General features: G+C 44.2%; 1 long non-coding RNA gene across 1 annotated transcript in view; it reads right to left on the bottom strand.

Annotated features, from left to right (window-relative positions):
• LOC106999685 (uncharacterized) overlaps positions 1-17,328 on the bottom strand; it is a 40,816-nt gene that overhangs the window by 9,088 nt on the left and 14,400 nt on the right. The window contains exons 2-3 of the long non-coding RNA XR_013397090.1: positions 7,600-8,878; positions 716-759 (exon numbers count right to left, since the gene is read on the bottom strand). This is a non-coding gene — a long non-coding RNA (uncharacterized LOC106999685). The remainder of the gene's footprint in view (positions 1-715; positions 760-7,599; positions 8,879-17,328) is intronic.

The raw sequence follows: 17,328 nt of genomic DNA on the forward strand, positions 1-17,328 counted from the left end.
ATGTCTGTCTGGCTACCTACTGTAACAAGAGGAGCCCTGCCCTGAAGACAGAGCAATACAGGGAAGAAGGGATTGCCTCAGACCGGGAGGGCCTCCCTGCAAGACTCCTGACAAGGCAGGTAGAGCCGTGGGGTGCCCAGAATTCAAAGCCACTTCTGCCGAGAGTACAGAGGAAACCATGAGGCAGTTAGAATTTCCAAAAGAGAAGTGTCACAAGAGGTGCATCCCACGTGGGAGAGGTGTGACTCTACGGCTGCATCCATCAACCCCAAGCACTCACTCTATGCCACTGCCTCCCTCTTCCTGGTGAAGGTCGTGCAATTAGCACACATCAATTTGGGCCTTCTCTTTCTTCATCAAGAAACTGAGTTCTGAGCAGGCCACACGGAAGCAGGTGTCAGTGGTGACAATTAGAAGTGCATTACTTATCACATATGTCGTTCCCTTCTAAGGCAATTTCCCCCTTTTGTGAGCTTTTTGAAAGAACTTTCAGGTTCACTGAACTTTTGTAAACCAAAAGGTGACTGAGGCAGGTCTCAATCGATTTGAGGTTTATTTAGCCAAGATCAAGGACACTCCTGGGAAAAACACAGATCACAGAAGCATCTGTGGCCTGTGCTTTTTCCAAAGGGGTTTTGGGAACTTTGATATTTAAAAGGGAAAGAGCAAGCAAGAGGGAAAAATAGGGAGGGTAGGCAATGAGGCAGATGCTTACCTTCTTGTGAGGCTCTGATTAGCTTCAGTAAATTTACATTTTACCTGTGAAAAGAGGGAGTAGAGGAAAAAAGCAATTATGCATTGTCTCCAGCTCAGTAAATCTTCATTTTACACAAGATAAAGTTAACGTTTAAAGAGGGAGTAAAGGAAATAAGGCTGTGACATGAGATGGTGAAATTACAGCTGTCTGGGAACAGAAGGAACAGCAGTTTTTGTGTGACTCAGTTCCCACGCTGAACTTTCCCTTTGCCATCCTGAGTTTGGGATTCCGAGATTCTATTTTCCTTTCACTCTTTGAATACAGGGTGCCTGACACATGGTGGCAGCTTCTGTGCCAAATTCAAATGCCCAGGGCTTCCTTTGCCCATGGCTGCCGGTGTCCCCCAGTGGAACTGGCAGTGACAAAGGCCGTCACCTGGTGGAAATGCTGCTGCTGCTGCTGCCAAGTCGGAAGGGGGTGTGGAAGGACTGGACGGGCGGTTAGAAAATGATGACCTGAAGTGATCTGTGTTCGACGGCATGAGAAAATTCACCTGGAAACAGAAACCCTATTTGAATATTTGTAGCCTCTTTCAGGGAAGCAATACCTTCTTCATCTTTATAAACTAGGAATATTTTTGAATGAAATGAATGTTATTCTAAATGCTGAGAGGAATTTAGACTGCGTCATGGAACATTTGTGTCTCCTGAGGTACAAATACATGCTCTCTTTAAAATGATTCTGAGATCCAATAGGAAATGCTGCATTAAAGAAAGCTTAAAAGAGGCCGGTACAGTGGCTCATGCCTGTAACTCCACCACTTTGGAAGGCTGAGGAGGAAGGATTGCTTGAAGTCAAGAGTTTGAGACCAAACTGGGCAACATGGTGAGATCCCCATCTCTACCAAAAAAAATTTCTTTTAATCAGCCGGGCATGGTGGCATGCTTGTAGCCCCAGCTACTCAGGAAGCTGAGATGGGAGGATCGCTTGACCTCAGGAGTTTGAGGCCAGCCTGAGCAACACAGTGAGACCTCATTTCTACAAAAAAAAAAAAAAAAAAGGGGGCCAGGTGCGGTGGCTCACACTTGTAATCCCAGCACTTTGGGAGGCCGAGGTGGGTGAATCAGGAGGTCAGGAGATCAAGACCATCCTGGCTAACACGGTGAAACCCCGTCTCTACTGAAAAAAATACAAAAAAATTAGCCGGGCATGGTGGCGGGCGCCTGTAGTCCCAGCTACTCGGGAGGCTGAGGCAGGAGAATGGCATGAACCTGGGAGGCGGAGCTTGCAGTGAGCCGAGATCGTGCCACTGTACTCCAGCCTGGGCAACAGAGCAAGACTCCATCTCAAAAAAAAAAAAAAAAATAGCCAGGTGTGGTGGCACATGCCCCAGCTACTCAGGAGGCTGAAGCAAGAGGATCACTTGAGTCCAGTAGGTCGAGGCTGCAGTGAGCCATGATCACACCACTGCACTCCAGCCTGGACAACAGAATGAGACCCTGTCTCTAAAAAAGAAAAAGAAAGCTTAATAGAGTCTTTGCTGCAGGACTTTGAGAACCTTTTAGATACCAATGCAAAGTGTGAATCTCCAAAAGCTGAGAGAATGTGCAGCATTTTCATGTGTATCTGAGTGTGGAAGGAAGACACCTTTCCTAGAGCCGTCTGGACATCCCCCAGACCAGCGTTTCCAAAGTAGGGCCATGTACTCCAATGCAATCTCAGGCATTCGTAATTGAGGCACAGATGACATCAAATCATAATCACTTGTCTTTTGCATTATGTAGGAGGCAGCTAGGTGCCCTGACTCCTGCCTGCCTCTATTTGAATCCTGGCTATCCTGAGCCTCTCAAGGTCAGACAACCAGGTCCACACATGTTTGTGTCTTTCCACAGTGTCAGACTGGTATTGATGCTATTTCAATCACAGAAGCCACGAGCTACATAGAATTACCAAGGAGGCGAGTCTCCTTACTATAACCCATTCACTCAGTAGTCAAGCTGTGAGGGTCAAACCATTCCACAAGTCAGTCAACATTGCAAACCATACATAGTGTGGTATGCTTAATGGATATATAAATGTTATAGATTAAACATTCCACATCAAATAAAGTAAATTTTACATCAAGAGAGGCCGGGTGCAGGGGCTCACGTCTGTAATCCGAGCACACTGGGAAGCCAAGGCGGGCAGATCGCTTGAGGTCAGGAGTTTGAGACTAGCCTGGCCAATGTAGTGAAACCCTGTCTCTACTAAAAATACAAAAATTAGCCAGGTGTGGTGGTGTACACCTGTAACCCCAGCTACTTTGGAGGCTGAAGCTGGAGAATTGCTTGAACCTGAGAGGCAGAGGTTGCAGTGAGCCGAGATGGTGCCACTGCACTCCAGCCTGGGCGGCAGAGTGAGACTCCGTCTCAGCAACAACAACAACAATAAAAAATCAAGAGAAAAGGGATGAGGGAAAGGGTTAACCAGTTCAGGAAGAGCAATGTAGACAAAAAGAATGTCCTGGCTTTGTCCAGGCTGTCCATCAAGATCTTGCAAGGAAGAGTCTTTTATGTGGGCACAGACTTCAGAGGTGGATGCCAGGTGCTTATCACAAGTGACAGCAAGACAGTGTCTGTTAAGATGGCTGTTTTGAGCTGGCGAGGTCCTACTCTCCAGAGTACTTTGGTGAGGACTGATAGTGGAAAAGTATGTCTGGTTTTGTCCTTATCTGGTTGGGTGCAGTGTCTGTTGATTAGGTGAACATCTGGTCCCTGTCGGCATGATGCCTTTTAAAATGTAAGATGGAGTCTTTTTCTAAGATGGAGTTGCTTATGTTAATGCTGCTTGATCCACTGCCTCTGCCATTTATTCTATCTTATACCTCAGAGTATTAGTCCATTCTCACACTGCTATAAAGGAATACTTGGCTGGGCGCAGTGGCTTACGCCTGTAATCCCAGCATTTTGGGAGGTCAAGGCAGGTGGATTGCCTGAGGTCAGGAGTTCAAGACCAGCCTGGCCAACATGGTGAAACCCTGTCTCTACAAAAATACAAAAATTAGCCAGACATGATGGTGGGTAACTGTGATCCCAGCTACTCGGGAGGCTGAGGTGGGCGAACCGCTGGAACCCAGGAGGCAGAGGTTGCAGTGAGCCAAGATCGTGCTACTGCACTCCAGCCTGGGCGACAGAGAGAGACTATCTCAAAAAAAGAAAAAGAAAAAGAAATGCTTAAGACTGGGTAATTTATAAAGAAAGGAGGTTTAACTGGCTCACCGTTTTGCAGGCTGTACAGGAAGCATGATGGCTTCTGAGACCTCATGAAACTTTCAATCATGGCAGAAGATGAAAGGGAACCAGACACGTCTTATAGGACTGGAGTAGGAAGAAGCGGGGCGGGGGGGCGCGGGGCTACACACTTAAACAACCAGATCTCGAAATAACTCACTCACTATGGCAAGAACAGCACCAAAGGGGAAATCTACCCCCATAATCCAGTCACCACCCGCCAGAACCCACCTCCAACCTTGGGTACTATAATTTGACATGAGATTTCAGGGGGGACACAGACCCAGTATCACTTAGCTTCCTCTTGTGTAAAATGGGGAAACAATCTACCTCATACAATGGTTATAAATATTAAATGAGGTACCATGTATAAAGTGCTTCTGACAGTAAGCACTAATCAAATACAGCTATTTTATTTCATAGCTCTCCTTATACAGAGAAAGCAGGCCTCAAGTTCAGAGCCTTTAACAGTATCTAGCTAGAATGTTTAATTTTTGTTTTCATTATATTAATTGGCTATTTGCACGAGTGATAAAACATTTGCTTTAAAAATGAACGCATTTAGAAAGAAATACTTGGGCGGGCGCAGTGGTTCATGCCTGTAATCCCAGCACTTTGGGAGGCCAAGGTGGGCAGATCATGAGGTCAGGAGATTGAGACCATCCTGGCTAACACGGTGAAACCCCGTCTCTACTAAAAAATACAAAAAATTAGCCAGGCGTGGTGGCGGGTGCCTATAGTCCCAGCTACTGGGGAGGCTGAGGCAGGAGAATGGCGGGAGCCGGGAGGCGGAGCTTGCAATGAGCCGAGATTGTGCCACTGCACTCCAGCCTGGGCAACAGAGCGAGACTCTGTCTCAAAAAAAAAAAAAAAAAAAAGAAGAAATAAATACTTAAAAGTGTATTACAAAAAAGTTTTTTTTTTTTTTTTGAGACGGAGTCTCACGCTGTTGCCCAGGCTGGAGTGCAGTGGCGCGATCTCGGCTCACTGCAAGCTCCGCCTCCTGGGTTCACGCCATTCTCCTGCCTCAGCCTCCCGAGTAGCTGGGACTACAGGCGCCCGCCACCGCGCCCGGCTAATTTTTTGTATTTTTAGTAGAGACGGGGTTTCACTGTGGTCTCGATCTCCTGACCTTGTGATCCTCCCACCTCGGCCTCCCAAAGTGCTGGGATTACAGGCTTGAGCCACCGCGCCCGGCCTACAAAAAAGTTTTAGTAAGTGCAGGCGATACACAGGTATAGAAAAAAATGTGAAGATATGGTAAAAATGATGAAAGTGGTATGTGAAAGTCTGCATAATATAATGAAACTAGACTGTCCGGGACTCCTGGTCTAATGTGATCCGACTGATGAATGCAACCCATGGGAGAAACCAGGTGATTTGCTGAGTAAGTCTGAAGGAACACAGAAGCTTTTAAAGATGGCCAGGTGCAGTGGCTAATGCCTGCGGGAGAACTTTGGGAGGCTGATGTGGGTGGATCATTTCAGCCCAGGAGTTGGAGACCAGTCTAGGCAACATGGCAAAAACCCATAGTAAAAATACAAAAATTAACAGTCTGGGCAACATGTCAAAAACCCATATCTACTAAAAATACAAAAATTAGCCAGGCACGGTGGCATAGTCCCAGCTACTTGGGAGGCTGAGGCAAGAGGATCACCTGAGGCTTGGGAGGTCAAGGCTGCAGTGAGCTGTGATTGGGCCACTGCAGTCCAGCCTGGGAAACAGGGTTAGACCCTGTCTCAAAATAAATAAACAAATGAAGTAAGAAATAAAAGGATACTTCCTCCAGTTTTAAAATTTCTGCCAGAAAGACTTATTGGGAGATTATAGAACAATTATTATATTATAAAACTAATATTTTTAAAATTTGAAAAGTAAAGGAAGTTGTGCATTCTTAACATTTGTTTCAGCACAGCCTTTTCACATCAGTGTAACTCTGAAACTTGGGAAAATGTATTGGATTTGTGAAAACTTTCACGTTTTTCAGGAGGTCCTTATGGGTAGAATACTTTCTCTTGGAATGTTTTACTGACACCAAATTGAAAAAGTGAACCCGCATGTTTCCTTCATTAGAAATAAAAGCCAAGTCTTGCTAACCGATTCGGTACGCATAGAACAGAACAAATTGCTTGGGTTTATTTTATGCTTGGTGCTTGAGAAATCACAGCATGAAATGAAGTTGGGTACAGGCCACATACCCAGTGTGTGTGTCAAGGGGTTTATGTAATGTCCTGCCAACTAGAAATGCAGCCACTCTTTCCTACTCCGGAAAACATCCCTCGCTGGCGAATGAGCAGGACTTCCAGAATGGAAGGGACACAGAACGCAGCTCCGTTGAAATTCTACCCAGCAAAAACAGCCATTTCACTGGGGAAAAACATTTAATTAAATTAATTAATTAATTAATTTTTATTTTTGAGACAGAGTCTCATTCTGTCATCCAGGCTGGAGTGCAGTGGCATGGTATCAGCTCATGCAATCTCTGCCTCCCGGGTTCAAGCGTTTCTCCTGCCTCAGTCTCCTGATTAGCTCAGACTACAGGTGTGCACCACCACACCCGGCTGATTTTTGTATTTTTAGTAGATACGTGGTTTCGCCAAGTTGGCCAGGCTGGCCGCAAGCTCCCGACCTCAAGTGATCCGCCCACCTGGGCCTCCCAAAGTGCTGGGATTACAGGGGTGAGCCACTGCGCCCAGCTGAAAAGTATTGTAAAAAGCAAAATACAAACAAGTCATAAAGTCTCCAGAAATTGTCCTAAAACACACAGCAGATGGAGAAACAGTCTTTGAGAAAATGTATAAACAGCCAGGCATGATGGCTCACTCCCGTAATCCCAGAACTTTGGGAGCTTGAGGTGGGCAGATCACCTGAGGTCAGGAGTTTGAGACCAGCCTGGCCAACATGACGAAACCCTGTCTCCACTAAAAATACAAAAATTAGCCAGGCATGGTGGTAGGCACTTGTAATCACAGCTATTTGGGAGGCTGAGGCAGGAGAATCTCTTGAACCTAGGAGGCGGAGGTTGCAGTCAGCGGAGATCACCAGCCTGGGCAACAGAGTGAGACCCTGTCTCAAAAAAAAAAAAAAGAAAGAAAAAAAGAAAAAAAAAAGGTACTAAACACTGGTAAGAGGAATAGCCAAAGTCTGTGGCCTTTGAGCCACGACCTTGCCTACCCCTCCTCCCCTACAGCTCCAGAAGCTCTATTCTGGGCCCCATGCTCTGGCATATGTGACCAAGAGATGCGATCAAGAAGACAGAGATTCCCGCTCCACTTAACACCCTGTCTGGGGCTGCAATTTCACCTTGGGAGAGTTAAAGCAAACTCAATATGGCCTGAGAAGGCCTCCGTACTTCTATATATGAGTCCTTGTGGATGAACTGCAACTTAGCTTAATAGACAAGATTGAAAACCTAATTTAGGTTTTCATGCCTGTAATCCCAGCACTTTGGGAGACCGAGGTGGATTACCTGACTTCAGGAGTTCAAGACTAGCCTAGCCAACGTGGTGAAACCCCCGTCTCTACTAAAAATACACAAATTACTTTGGGAGGCTGAGCCAATCCCAGCGGCCATACTTCAACCACTCATAAACCGCTACGTGTTGAAACTGTTGAAATAAGGCAAACACCAACCTGCTACCAATCCAGCTGTTCTGTACCTCACTGCCGGTTTCTGTACATCATTTCCCTTGTTTCGTCTGTAAATCTTCCACCGCGTGGCTGTGCTGGAGTCTCAGTGAATCCGCTGTGATTCTGGGGGCTGCCCGATTTGCGAATCGTTCGCTGCTCAATTAAACTCCTTTACATTGAATTCAGCTGAAGTTTTTCTTTTACCAGGAGGGAGGGGCTGCTGGCATTTCTCATCCGCAGCAGCTCCTTATTGCGGAAGATCTATTCCAAGCAAGGGGAGCTAACACGACTAGGGCCTCCTTGCACTTAAAGGGCAGAAGCTCTGCAGCAGGCCGCGAGTAAGACGCCTGATTGCCCTTGCCAGCTCTCTCACAGGGCAGAGATTCTATACCAGGGAAGGCAAACCAAGAAGACCAGGGCTGCCACATTATCCTCCCTCAGTGCCCCGCTGTAGAGCAGGGATGTCATTCCAAGAAAAAGGCCGGGTGGTGGTGGTGTTGGGGGAGGGCATGCGGTCAGCGTAAAGAGCTTTGCAGCTCTGCCTGAGGGAACTGACTTTATCTGAAACAGCACCTGGAGAACTGCATGCCTAAGGGTGTTGTCAAAACGGTGGAGACTGCGTGGAGAGCAGCGAAGGAGGCTGGAGCTCCAGAATCTGAGTGGAACGGCAGAGCAGCTTCATAGAACCAGGGCAAGAGCCCAGAGCAGCGCTGCTGGGATCCCAATGAATTCCGGGATCCCAGTCAATTCTGCGAGTTGGGGAGGCTATGCACGTGCACTAGGTTTCACCCACTCAAGGCCAGTCAGAGCAGGATGTTGGGCAGACCTGAAAGCTTTCCCCAGGCTGTGCACAGACCAATCAACACAAGGCAGAAGGCTTGTAACCAAATGCAAGTCCAGCTGCTCATTGCCTGCACAGTCCAGTTCATCCAAGAGTGAGGGCTGATAGAAAGAAGGCGACTTTTATTCCAGAGCTCAGCTGAAGGGAAGAGGTACAGGCTTCTGCCTTAAGGGAACCGCTTCAGCTTTCATGGCAGAAAGCAGAGCCTTTAAGGGGGACTTGGAGTGAGTGCTATGGAGAGGAGGAGGCGCGGGGTCTGCGTGACTCGCGACTTGCTGGCTGCCACCATCGAGGGCAGAGCTGGGTTGTAAAGTGACTGTCATCTTGAGGTAATTTCCTGGTGGGGGAGAATCCCAGAGAGTGCCTGGTTTGGTTCAATATTTGGTCCTTAGAATTTCTAAGGAAACATGTAGTTAGATAACCTCTCAGTGCAGGGAGTGCCTGGTGGAGAGAAGGTAAAGGTTAGAATTGCATTCCTAAAGAGCTAAGTAAGAGGTGAACACGCAGGGAGAAGAGAAAAGATAAAGATAAGTTTTAGGAAAATGGGGTAGTCGTTTACAGTCTCACTGGCACAAGAGGTGTGAACACAACCTCTGAGCAAACACTGGCAGAAAAATAAGCTACTCCAACCCAGGGGTGAGGTCTAGGAAGCCAGGCTTAAAACTAAAATTGCTCTCATTCCTGACTGTCTGGAAGACTGTGTGCATGTTTGAGGCGGAGACATCTCAGGAGTGATTAAAGAGGGACTCCGAGTTACTAGTCCCTGGCTGAATGTAGAGCCAAACAAAATGTAAATTCCCCAATGTGTGATAGCAACCTCTGAACTACACACACATCCAACAGTAAACGATGAAAATCTAACTAAGGGGCTTAAGCACAACCTTTGACTAACCAGTGACCTATGCAGAGCCAAGAAGGGGAAATATATGAGCAGGGACATCAAAGAGCTTCAATAAAGGAAATTATGTAGGTAACGATAAAAGCTGCATAATTACATGTCTTCATTTTTCTTCTCTTGACTGATTTAAAAAAGCAGTTGCACAAAACAATAGGTATCTAATTGCGGTGTTGGTCCTATAACATACAGAAATGTAATATATTTGACAATAAGAGCACAAAGGAGCCAGGTGGAACCAAGCTGTATTGGTGTAAGGAAATACACAAGATGGTATCAGTTAAACCACACACTCCCAAATAACTGAATCAAAGAAGAAAGCACAAGGGAAACTAGAAAATATTTTGAGATAGATACAAATTAAAACCACAACATACCAAAACCTATGGGATCTAGCTAAAAAAGTGCACAGGGGGAAATTTAGAGCTGTGAATGCCTATATTAAAAAGAAGAAAGATCTCAAATCAATAATCTAAACTTGACCTTAAGATGCTTGAAGGAAGGCCGGGCGCGGTGGCTCAAGCCTGTAATCCCAGCACTTTGGGAGGCCGAGGCGGGTGGATCACGAGGTCAGGAGATCGAGACCATCCTGGCTAACACGGTGAAACCCCGTCTCTACTAAAAATACAAAAAAAAAAAAAAACTAGCTGGGCGTGGTGGCGGGCGCCTGTAGTCCCAGCTACTCGGAGGCTGAGGCAGGAGAATGGCGTGAACCTGGGAGGCGGAGCCTGCAGTGAGCCGAGATCGCGCCACTGCACTCCAGCCTGGGTGACACAGCGAGACTCCGTCTCAAAAAAAAAAAAAAAAAAAAAAAAAAAAGATGCTTGAAGAAGAAAAGCAAACTAAATGCAAAACAAGTAGAAGGAAAGAATAAAGAACAGAAATAAATGAAACAGAGAATAGAAAAACAGATAACAGCAACAAAATTAAAAGGTGGTTCTTTGAAAAGATCCACAAAATTTGGAAAACCTTTAACAAGATTGATCAGGAAAAAAGGAGAGAAGACTCAAATGTGAAGAAAAGAGAGAACATCTCTAATGACCTCAAGGAAATAAAAAGGGTTATATGGAAACACTATTGTATGCCAAAAAGTTAGATAACCTAGATGAAACTGGGCAAATTTCTATAAAGACAAATGTTACCAAAACTGGCTCAAAAAGAAATAGAAAATCTGAATAGACCTGTATGAAGCAAAGAGATTGAGTTGGTCATTTTAAAACTTCTTGCAAAAAAAAAAAAAAAAAAAGACTGGGACCAGATCACTTCACTTCACTTCACTAGTGAAATCTACCAAACATTAAAAGAACTAAGACCAGTTCTTCTCAATTTTTCCAAAAACGAGAGCACTTCCTAACTTGTTATATGAGGCTAATATTATCAAAACCAGACAGTGACATTACGAGAAATCTATAGACTAATATCCCCAAAGAATATAGAGGCGAATATAGAGATGAAATTTCTGGGGGGGGGGGAAGCTAGAAAACTGAATCCAGCCACACATGAAAAGAAGTATACACCATAACCAAATGGGATTTATCACAGAAATTCAATGTTGGCTTAACGTTTGAAAATTAATTTATGTGGCCGGGCGCGGTGGCTCAAGCCTGTAATCCCAGCACTTTGGGAGGCCGAGACGGGCGGATCACGAGGTCAGGAGATCGAGACCATCCTGGCTAACACGGTGAAACCCCATCTCTACTAAAAAATACAAAAAACTAGCCGGGCGCGGTGGCGGGCACCTGTAGTCCCAACTACTCGGGAGGCTGAGGCAGGAGAATGGCGTGAACCCGGGAGGTGGAGCTTGCAGTGAGCTGAGATCCGGCCACTGCACTCCAGCCTGGGCGGCACAGCGAGACTCCGTCTCAAAAAAAAAAAAAAAAAAAAAAAAAAAAAGAAAATAAATTTATGTAATATACTATATCAATGGAATAAAAGACAAAAACCAAAGATTTCAGGGAAAAAAAAAAGCTAAAACCCATTCATGATTTAAAAATGCAGTAATAATTAAAAAAAAAAAAAACAAAACTAACCATCCAACAAAGTAGGAAGGGAAGGGAACTTCATCAATCTGATAAAGAATATCTATTAAAAACCCACAGCTGATATAATATTTAATAACATGATAATATTTCAGAAAGACTAAAAGCTTTTCTTCTAAGTTCAGGCATAAGATAAGCGTGTTTGTTCTCATGGACTGGCACATAGAATCAGGCAAGAAAAAGAAATAAAGGCACCCAGATTGGAAAAAAGAAACAAAATACCTCTATTTCCATATACCATGACCTTGTACATAAAAAATCTTAAAGAATCCACCAAAAAAAGAGGCATTGGAACTAACTATGAGTTCAGTAAGGTTACAGGATACAAGACCATACAAAAATCAGTTGTGTTTCTACACACTAGCAATGAACATTCCAAAAATTAAGAAAACAATTCAATTTTCAATAGCATCGAAAAGAATAAAATGCTTTGGAACAAAGTTAATAAAATGAGTGTAAGACTTGTATACTGAAAACTACAAAACATTGTTGAAATAAGTCAAATAAATGGAAAAACAATTCATATTCATGGATCACAAGATGCTAAGATGGCAATACTCTTTTTTTTTGAGACGGAGTCTTGCTCTCTTGCCCAGGTTAGAGTGCAGTGGTGCAATCTTGGCTCACTGCAACCACCACCTCCCAGGCTCAACTGTTTCGCCTGCCTCAGCCTCCAAATTAGCTGGGACTACAGGCACGTGCCACCATGCCCGGCTAATATTTGTATTTTCAGTAGACACGAGGTTTCACCATGTTGGCCAGGCGAGTCTCAAACTTCTGACCTCAAGTGATCCACCTACCTCGGACTCACAAAGTGCTGGGATTACAGGCGTGAGCCACTCTGCCCGGCTGGCAATACTCTTTAAATTTATCTCCAGATTCAACACAATGCCTGTCAAAATTCCAGTTGTCTTTTTTGTAGAAGTTGACAAGATGATCCTAAAATTCATTAGGAAATGCTAAAGACCCAGAATATCCAAAAAATCTTAAAAAAAAAAAAAATTGGAGGATTCTCACTTCCCAAACTCAAAAATTGTAACACAGCTACAGTAATCGAGACAATGTATTATAGTACTGGTATAAGGAGAAAAACACATAGACCAATAGAATAGAATTGAGATTCCCAAAATTAACCCTTACATTTAATTATGTTTATTGATTTTTGACAAAGGTGACAAGACAACTCAAAGTGAGAAAGAATAGTTTCAACAAATAGTGTTGGGACAACTGGAATCAACATGGAAAAGAATGAATTTGGAACCCTGCCTCATACCACACACGTTTAACTCAAAATAGATTATAAACCTAAACGTAAGAGCCAAAAACGATCAAACTCTTTGAAGAACATACAGTAGTCAATCTTTGTGACCTGAGGTCAGATAATGTTTTCTTTTTTTTTTTTTCTTTTTTTTTTTTTTTTTTTTGAGATGGAGTCGCGCTGTGTCGCCCAGGCTGGAGTGCAGTGGCCGGATCTCAGCTCACTGCAAGCTCTGCCTCCCGGGTTTTTACGCCATTCTCCTGCCTCAGCCTCCTGAGTAGCCGGGACTACAGGCGCCCGCCACCTCGCCCGGCTAGTTTTTTGTATTTTTTAGTAGAGACGGGGTTTCACCGTGTTAGCCAGGATGGTCTCGAACTCCTGACCTCGTGATCCGCCCATCTCGGCCTCCCAAAGTGCTGGGATTACAGGCTTGAGCCACCGCGCCCGGCAATGTTTTCTTAAGATTCAAAACCAAAAGCACAAGTGACAAAAGAAAAAATAGATACATTGAACTGAACTGTATCTAAAAGTTAAAACTCTTGTGCTACAAACAAAGCTGTCAAGAAAATGAAAACAACACACAGAATGGGAGAAAATATTTACAAATCATACATCTGATAAGAAACTGGAATCCAGAATATATAAAGAGCATTTATCATTCAATAAAAGACAAATAATTCAGTGGAAAAATGGGCAAAGGATTTGAATATACATTTCTCCAAAGAAGATATCAAATGGCTAACGAGCACATGGAGAGATATTAAAAATCATTAGCCATTCAGGTAATGCAAATCAAAACCACAATGAGATACTACTTTGCACCCATAATAATGGTATAATAATGACTATAATGTAAAATATAACAACTGTTTATGAGAATGTAGAGAAATTGGAATCCTGATACATCGCTGGTAAAATGGCACAGACACTTGCAAAACAGTTTGGCAGTTCCTTAAAATGTTAAACATAGAGTTACCTTATGACGACTGGGCAATTCCACTCCTCCAGTTCCAAGAGAACTGAAAATACATATCCATCCAAACACTTGTCAATTAACATTCATGGCATCATTATTTATACTAGCTAAAAGGTAGAAACCCTCATACATATACCGATGAATGGATAAATAAAATGTGGTGTATTCACAATGGAATATTATTTGGCAATAAAAAGGAATGACATGCTATCCCTTGGATGATCCAGAAAACATTATGCTAGGTTAAAAAAAAAAAAAAAAGCCAGTCATAGAAGACCACACCATATGATTTCTTTTTTTTTTTTTTTTTTTTTTTTTTTTTTTTTGAGACGGAGTCTCGCTCTGTCGCCCGGGCTGGAGTGCAGTGGCCGGATCTCAGCTCACTGCAAGCTCCACCTCCCGGGTTCACGCCATTCTCCTGCCTCAGCCTCCCGAGTAGCTGGGACTACAGGCGCCCGCCACCTCGCCCGGCTAGTTTTTTGTAGTTTTTAGTAGAGACGGGGTTTCACTGTGTTAGCCAGGATGGTCTCGATCTCCTGACCTCGTGATCCGCCCGTCTCAGCCTCCCAAAGTGCTGGGATTACAGGCTTGAGCCACCGCGCCCGGCCTGATATGATTTCATTTCTAGAAAATATCCAGAATAGGCCAGGCATGGTGGCTCACGCTTGTAATCATAGCACTTTGGGAGGCTGAGGCAGGAGGATCTCTTGAGCCCGGGAGTTAGAGACCAGCCCGGGCAACGTAGGGAGACTCCATCTCCACAAAAAATTTTTTTAAAAAATTAGTAGGGCATGGTGGCACGTGTTGGTAGTCCCAGCTACTTGGGAGGCTTAGGTGGGAGGATCACTTGAGCTCAGGAGGTTGAGGCTGCAGTGCAGTGAGCTGTGAGCTATGATCACACCACTACACTACAGCCTGAATGACAGAGCAAGACCCTGTCTCAAAAATAAATAAATACATATCTAGAATAGGCAAATAGCTAGAGACAGAAAGATTAGTGGTTGCTTGCAGATAGAGCGAGAAGGAATAGAGAATGACTGCAAGGGTACAGAATTTCTTTGGGGGGAACAAAAATGTTCTAAAATTAGATTGTAATGACGTAATGACAGGTGGCCAATCCTGTAATTATACTAAAAAAATCCCTGAATTGTACACTTTAAAAGGGTAGATTATATGGTAAAAGCAGTAAAATTATTTTTAAAAATGATAGATGAGCAAGATTGCCACTATATGAGAAGGTAAACTGCATATAGTCTTTAGTTTATTACTTACAACAGATTACTGGACATATCTGAAAACTCACTGGGGAACTTCTGTGTGTTATAAACACTTTGTTTAAGAATTTCTATCCTGGGTGGGTGCGATGGCTCACGCCTATAATCCCAGCACTTTGGGAGGCTGAGGAGGGTGGATCATCTGAGATCGGGAGTTTGAGACCAGCCTGACCAACATGGCGAAACCCCGTCTCTACTAAAAATACACAATTAGCCGGACATGGTGGCGTATGCCTGTAATCCCAGCTACTCGGGAGGCTGAGGCAGGAGAATTGCTTCAACCCAGGAGGCAGAGGTTGCAGTGAGCTGAGATTGTGCCATTGAACTCCAACCTGGGCGACAAGAGTAAAACTCTGTCTCAAAAAATAAAAATAAAAAATAAAATAAAAAAGAATTTCCATCCTATATGGTCATGGGAAGAAATAGTAAATTTTACTTTTAATTGTTAACACTGCCTTGAATTTATTCTAAGAGTTTATATTTAACTTTTGTTAGGCAACTCCTTTGAACTTAGTTCCTGAAGTTCTTTCCTGTGTGAATGTTGCTGGAAAGGGGTAGCAGGTAAACACTGCTCTCCATTTCTTTGTTTTGAACATTGAGGAGGTTTGGAAAAGTCAGCTTGATGTCAGGTCACATATAGCAGCACAAATAGGAGTTCTGCAATAATAATAAGAGAAAGATGGAGGATTAAGAGGTTTGGAAATTAATTGCTAATTCTTCTTGTACTGATCCAAGTGTTTTAAGGGCCTTAACCAATTTTATCTTCCCAGTAACTGCATGAGGTAGTGTGTTATTCTGCTGGGAATGCCATAGCAAAGTACCATAGTCTGGGTGACCTAACCAACAGAAATGTATTTTCTCACAGTTCTTGAGGCCCAAACTCTGAGATCAAAGTGTTGGCAGGGTTGATTCCTTCCGAGGACTGTGAGCGAAGGCGTCACTCTCTCCGTGGCTTGTAGACGGCTGTCTTCTTCCTGTGTCTTCACACAGTCTTCTCTCTGTACATCTGTATCCAGATATCCTGATCTTATAAGAACACCAGTCATACCAGGTTTAGGGCCCACCCTAATGATCTCATTTAAACTTAATTACTCCTTTAAAGACCCTATCTTCAAATAAGGCCACATTCTAAGGTACTTTGGGTCAGAAGTGCAACATATGATTTTTATTTTTATTTTTATTTTTGAGATGGAGTCTCCCTCTGTCGCCCAGCCTGGGTGTGCAATGGCATGGTCTCAGCTCACTGCAACCTCTGCTTCCGAGTCTCAGCTCGCTGCAACCTCTGCTTCCGAGGTTCAAGCGATTCTCCTGCCTCAGCCTCCCAAGTAGCTGGGACTACAGGTGTGCACCACCACGCCCACTTAAATTTTTTGTATTTTTAGTAGAGATGGAGTTTCGTCATGTCAGCCAGGCTGGTCTCGAAATCCTGACCTCAGGTGATCCACCTTGGCCTCCCAGAGCGCTGGGATTACAGGCCTGAACCACCATGCCCGACCTACATAAGAATTTTTTTTTAGGAGAGAAATAATTCAGCTCACAACAGGCAGGTACTGTTATTATTATACATCCCCTTCCCTGCTGTTAGAAGAGGTAAGAGCACAGGTTTCTATGAGAAAGTCCTGGGGAACATAGGCAGAGAGTGATGGAGACATATTGAGGATGGAGTGATGATGTTTTCAGGTGAAACACAAGACTGAAATAAAGGAAAAGATTTGGAGTCACAAGTGGTTAGGCTGCTGGCCGGTGGCCTGGTAGAGTCTGAGGTCATGAAGGAATGTCGAGCCAGCAGTCCATGGTCTGATGAAAGCATTTCACAACATTGTGCCTACTGAATACAGCTCAAATTTCTTAGTCAATTGGCTTAAATCTAACTTAACTCTATTCCCTGTACAGGTGTACTTAAGATGGTGAGTACAAGCATACCTCTGTTTCCAAGGGGGACACCCTTGCCCACAGCCCCTGCTTCTCTCCCTGAGTCCAGCATTGCTGGTTGAAGTAGGCACGGGCATCTGCTGGCCTGACATGCAAAAATGGACCAGTCCAGCAAGACTCCTACTTTTAGGACTAGAAATGGGCAAGACAACAAAAAGTAGGAGCAGAGGGAATGTGATTCGGAGACAGGGGTCAGAGTGGCCACTAGGCCACTTCCAGGTCAAAGCTAAGATGGAACAGACCTGGATAAGGCAGAAGAAGCTGGCTGAAAGAGAACTGAACAATGCAGAAAAGCATGCCAGAGACTATAGATTCTGTGAGTGGATCTGAAGACGATCAGGGGTCTCCAGAGTCACATCCATCTCCCCAGTCCAAATATATTCTTAAAAGGAACCATCTTCCCCAGAAACCCACTGACTGCAAGAATTTGAATGGATCCTTTTATTTGCAATGACAATACCCAGTTGAAGCAATGCTCCTTTCCTAAGAATTCCTTCATTCCATTATTGGATACTGC

The sequence above is a fragment of the Macaca mulatta genome, chromosome 8 (genome assembly GCF_049350105.2).
Source record: "Macaca mulatta isolate MMU2019108-1 chromosome 8, T2T-MMU8v2.0, whole genome shotgun sequence".
NCBI lineage: Eukaryota > Metazoa > Chordata > Mammalia > Primates > Cercopithecidae > Macaca > Macaca mulatta.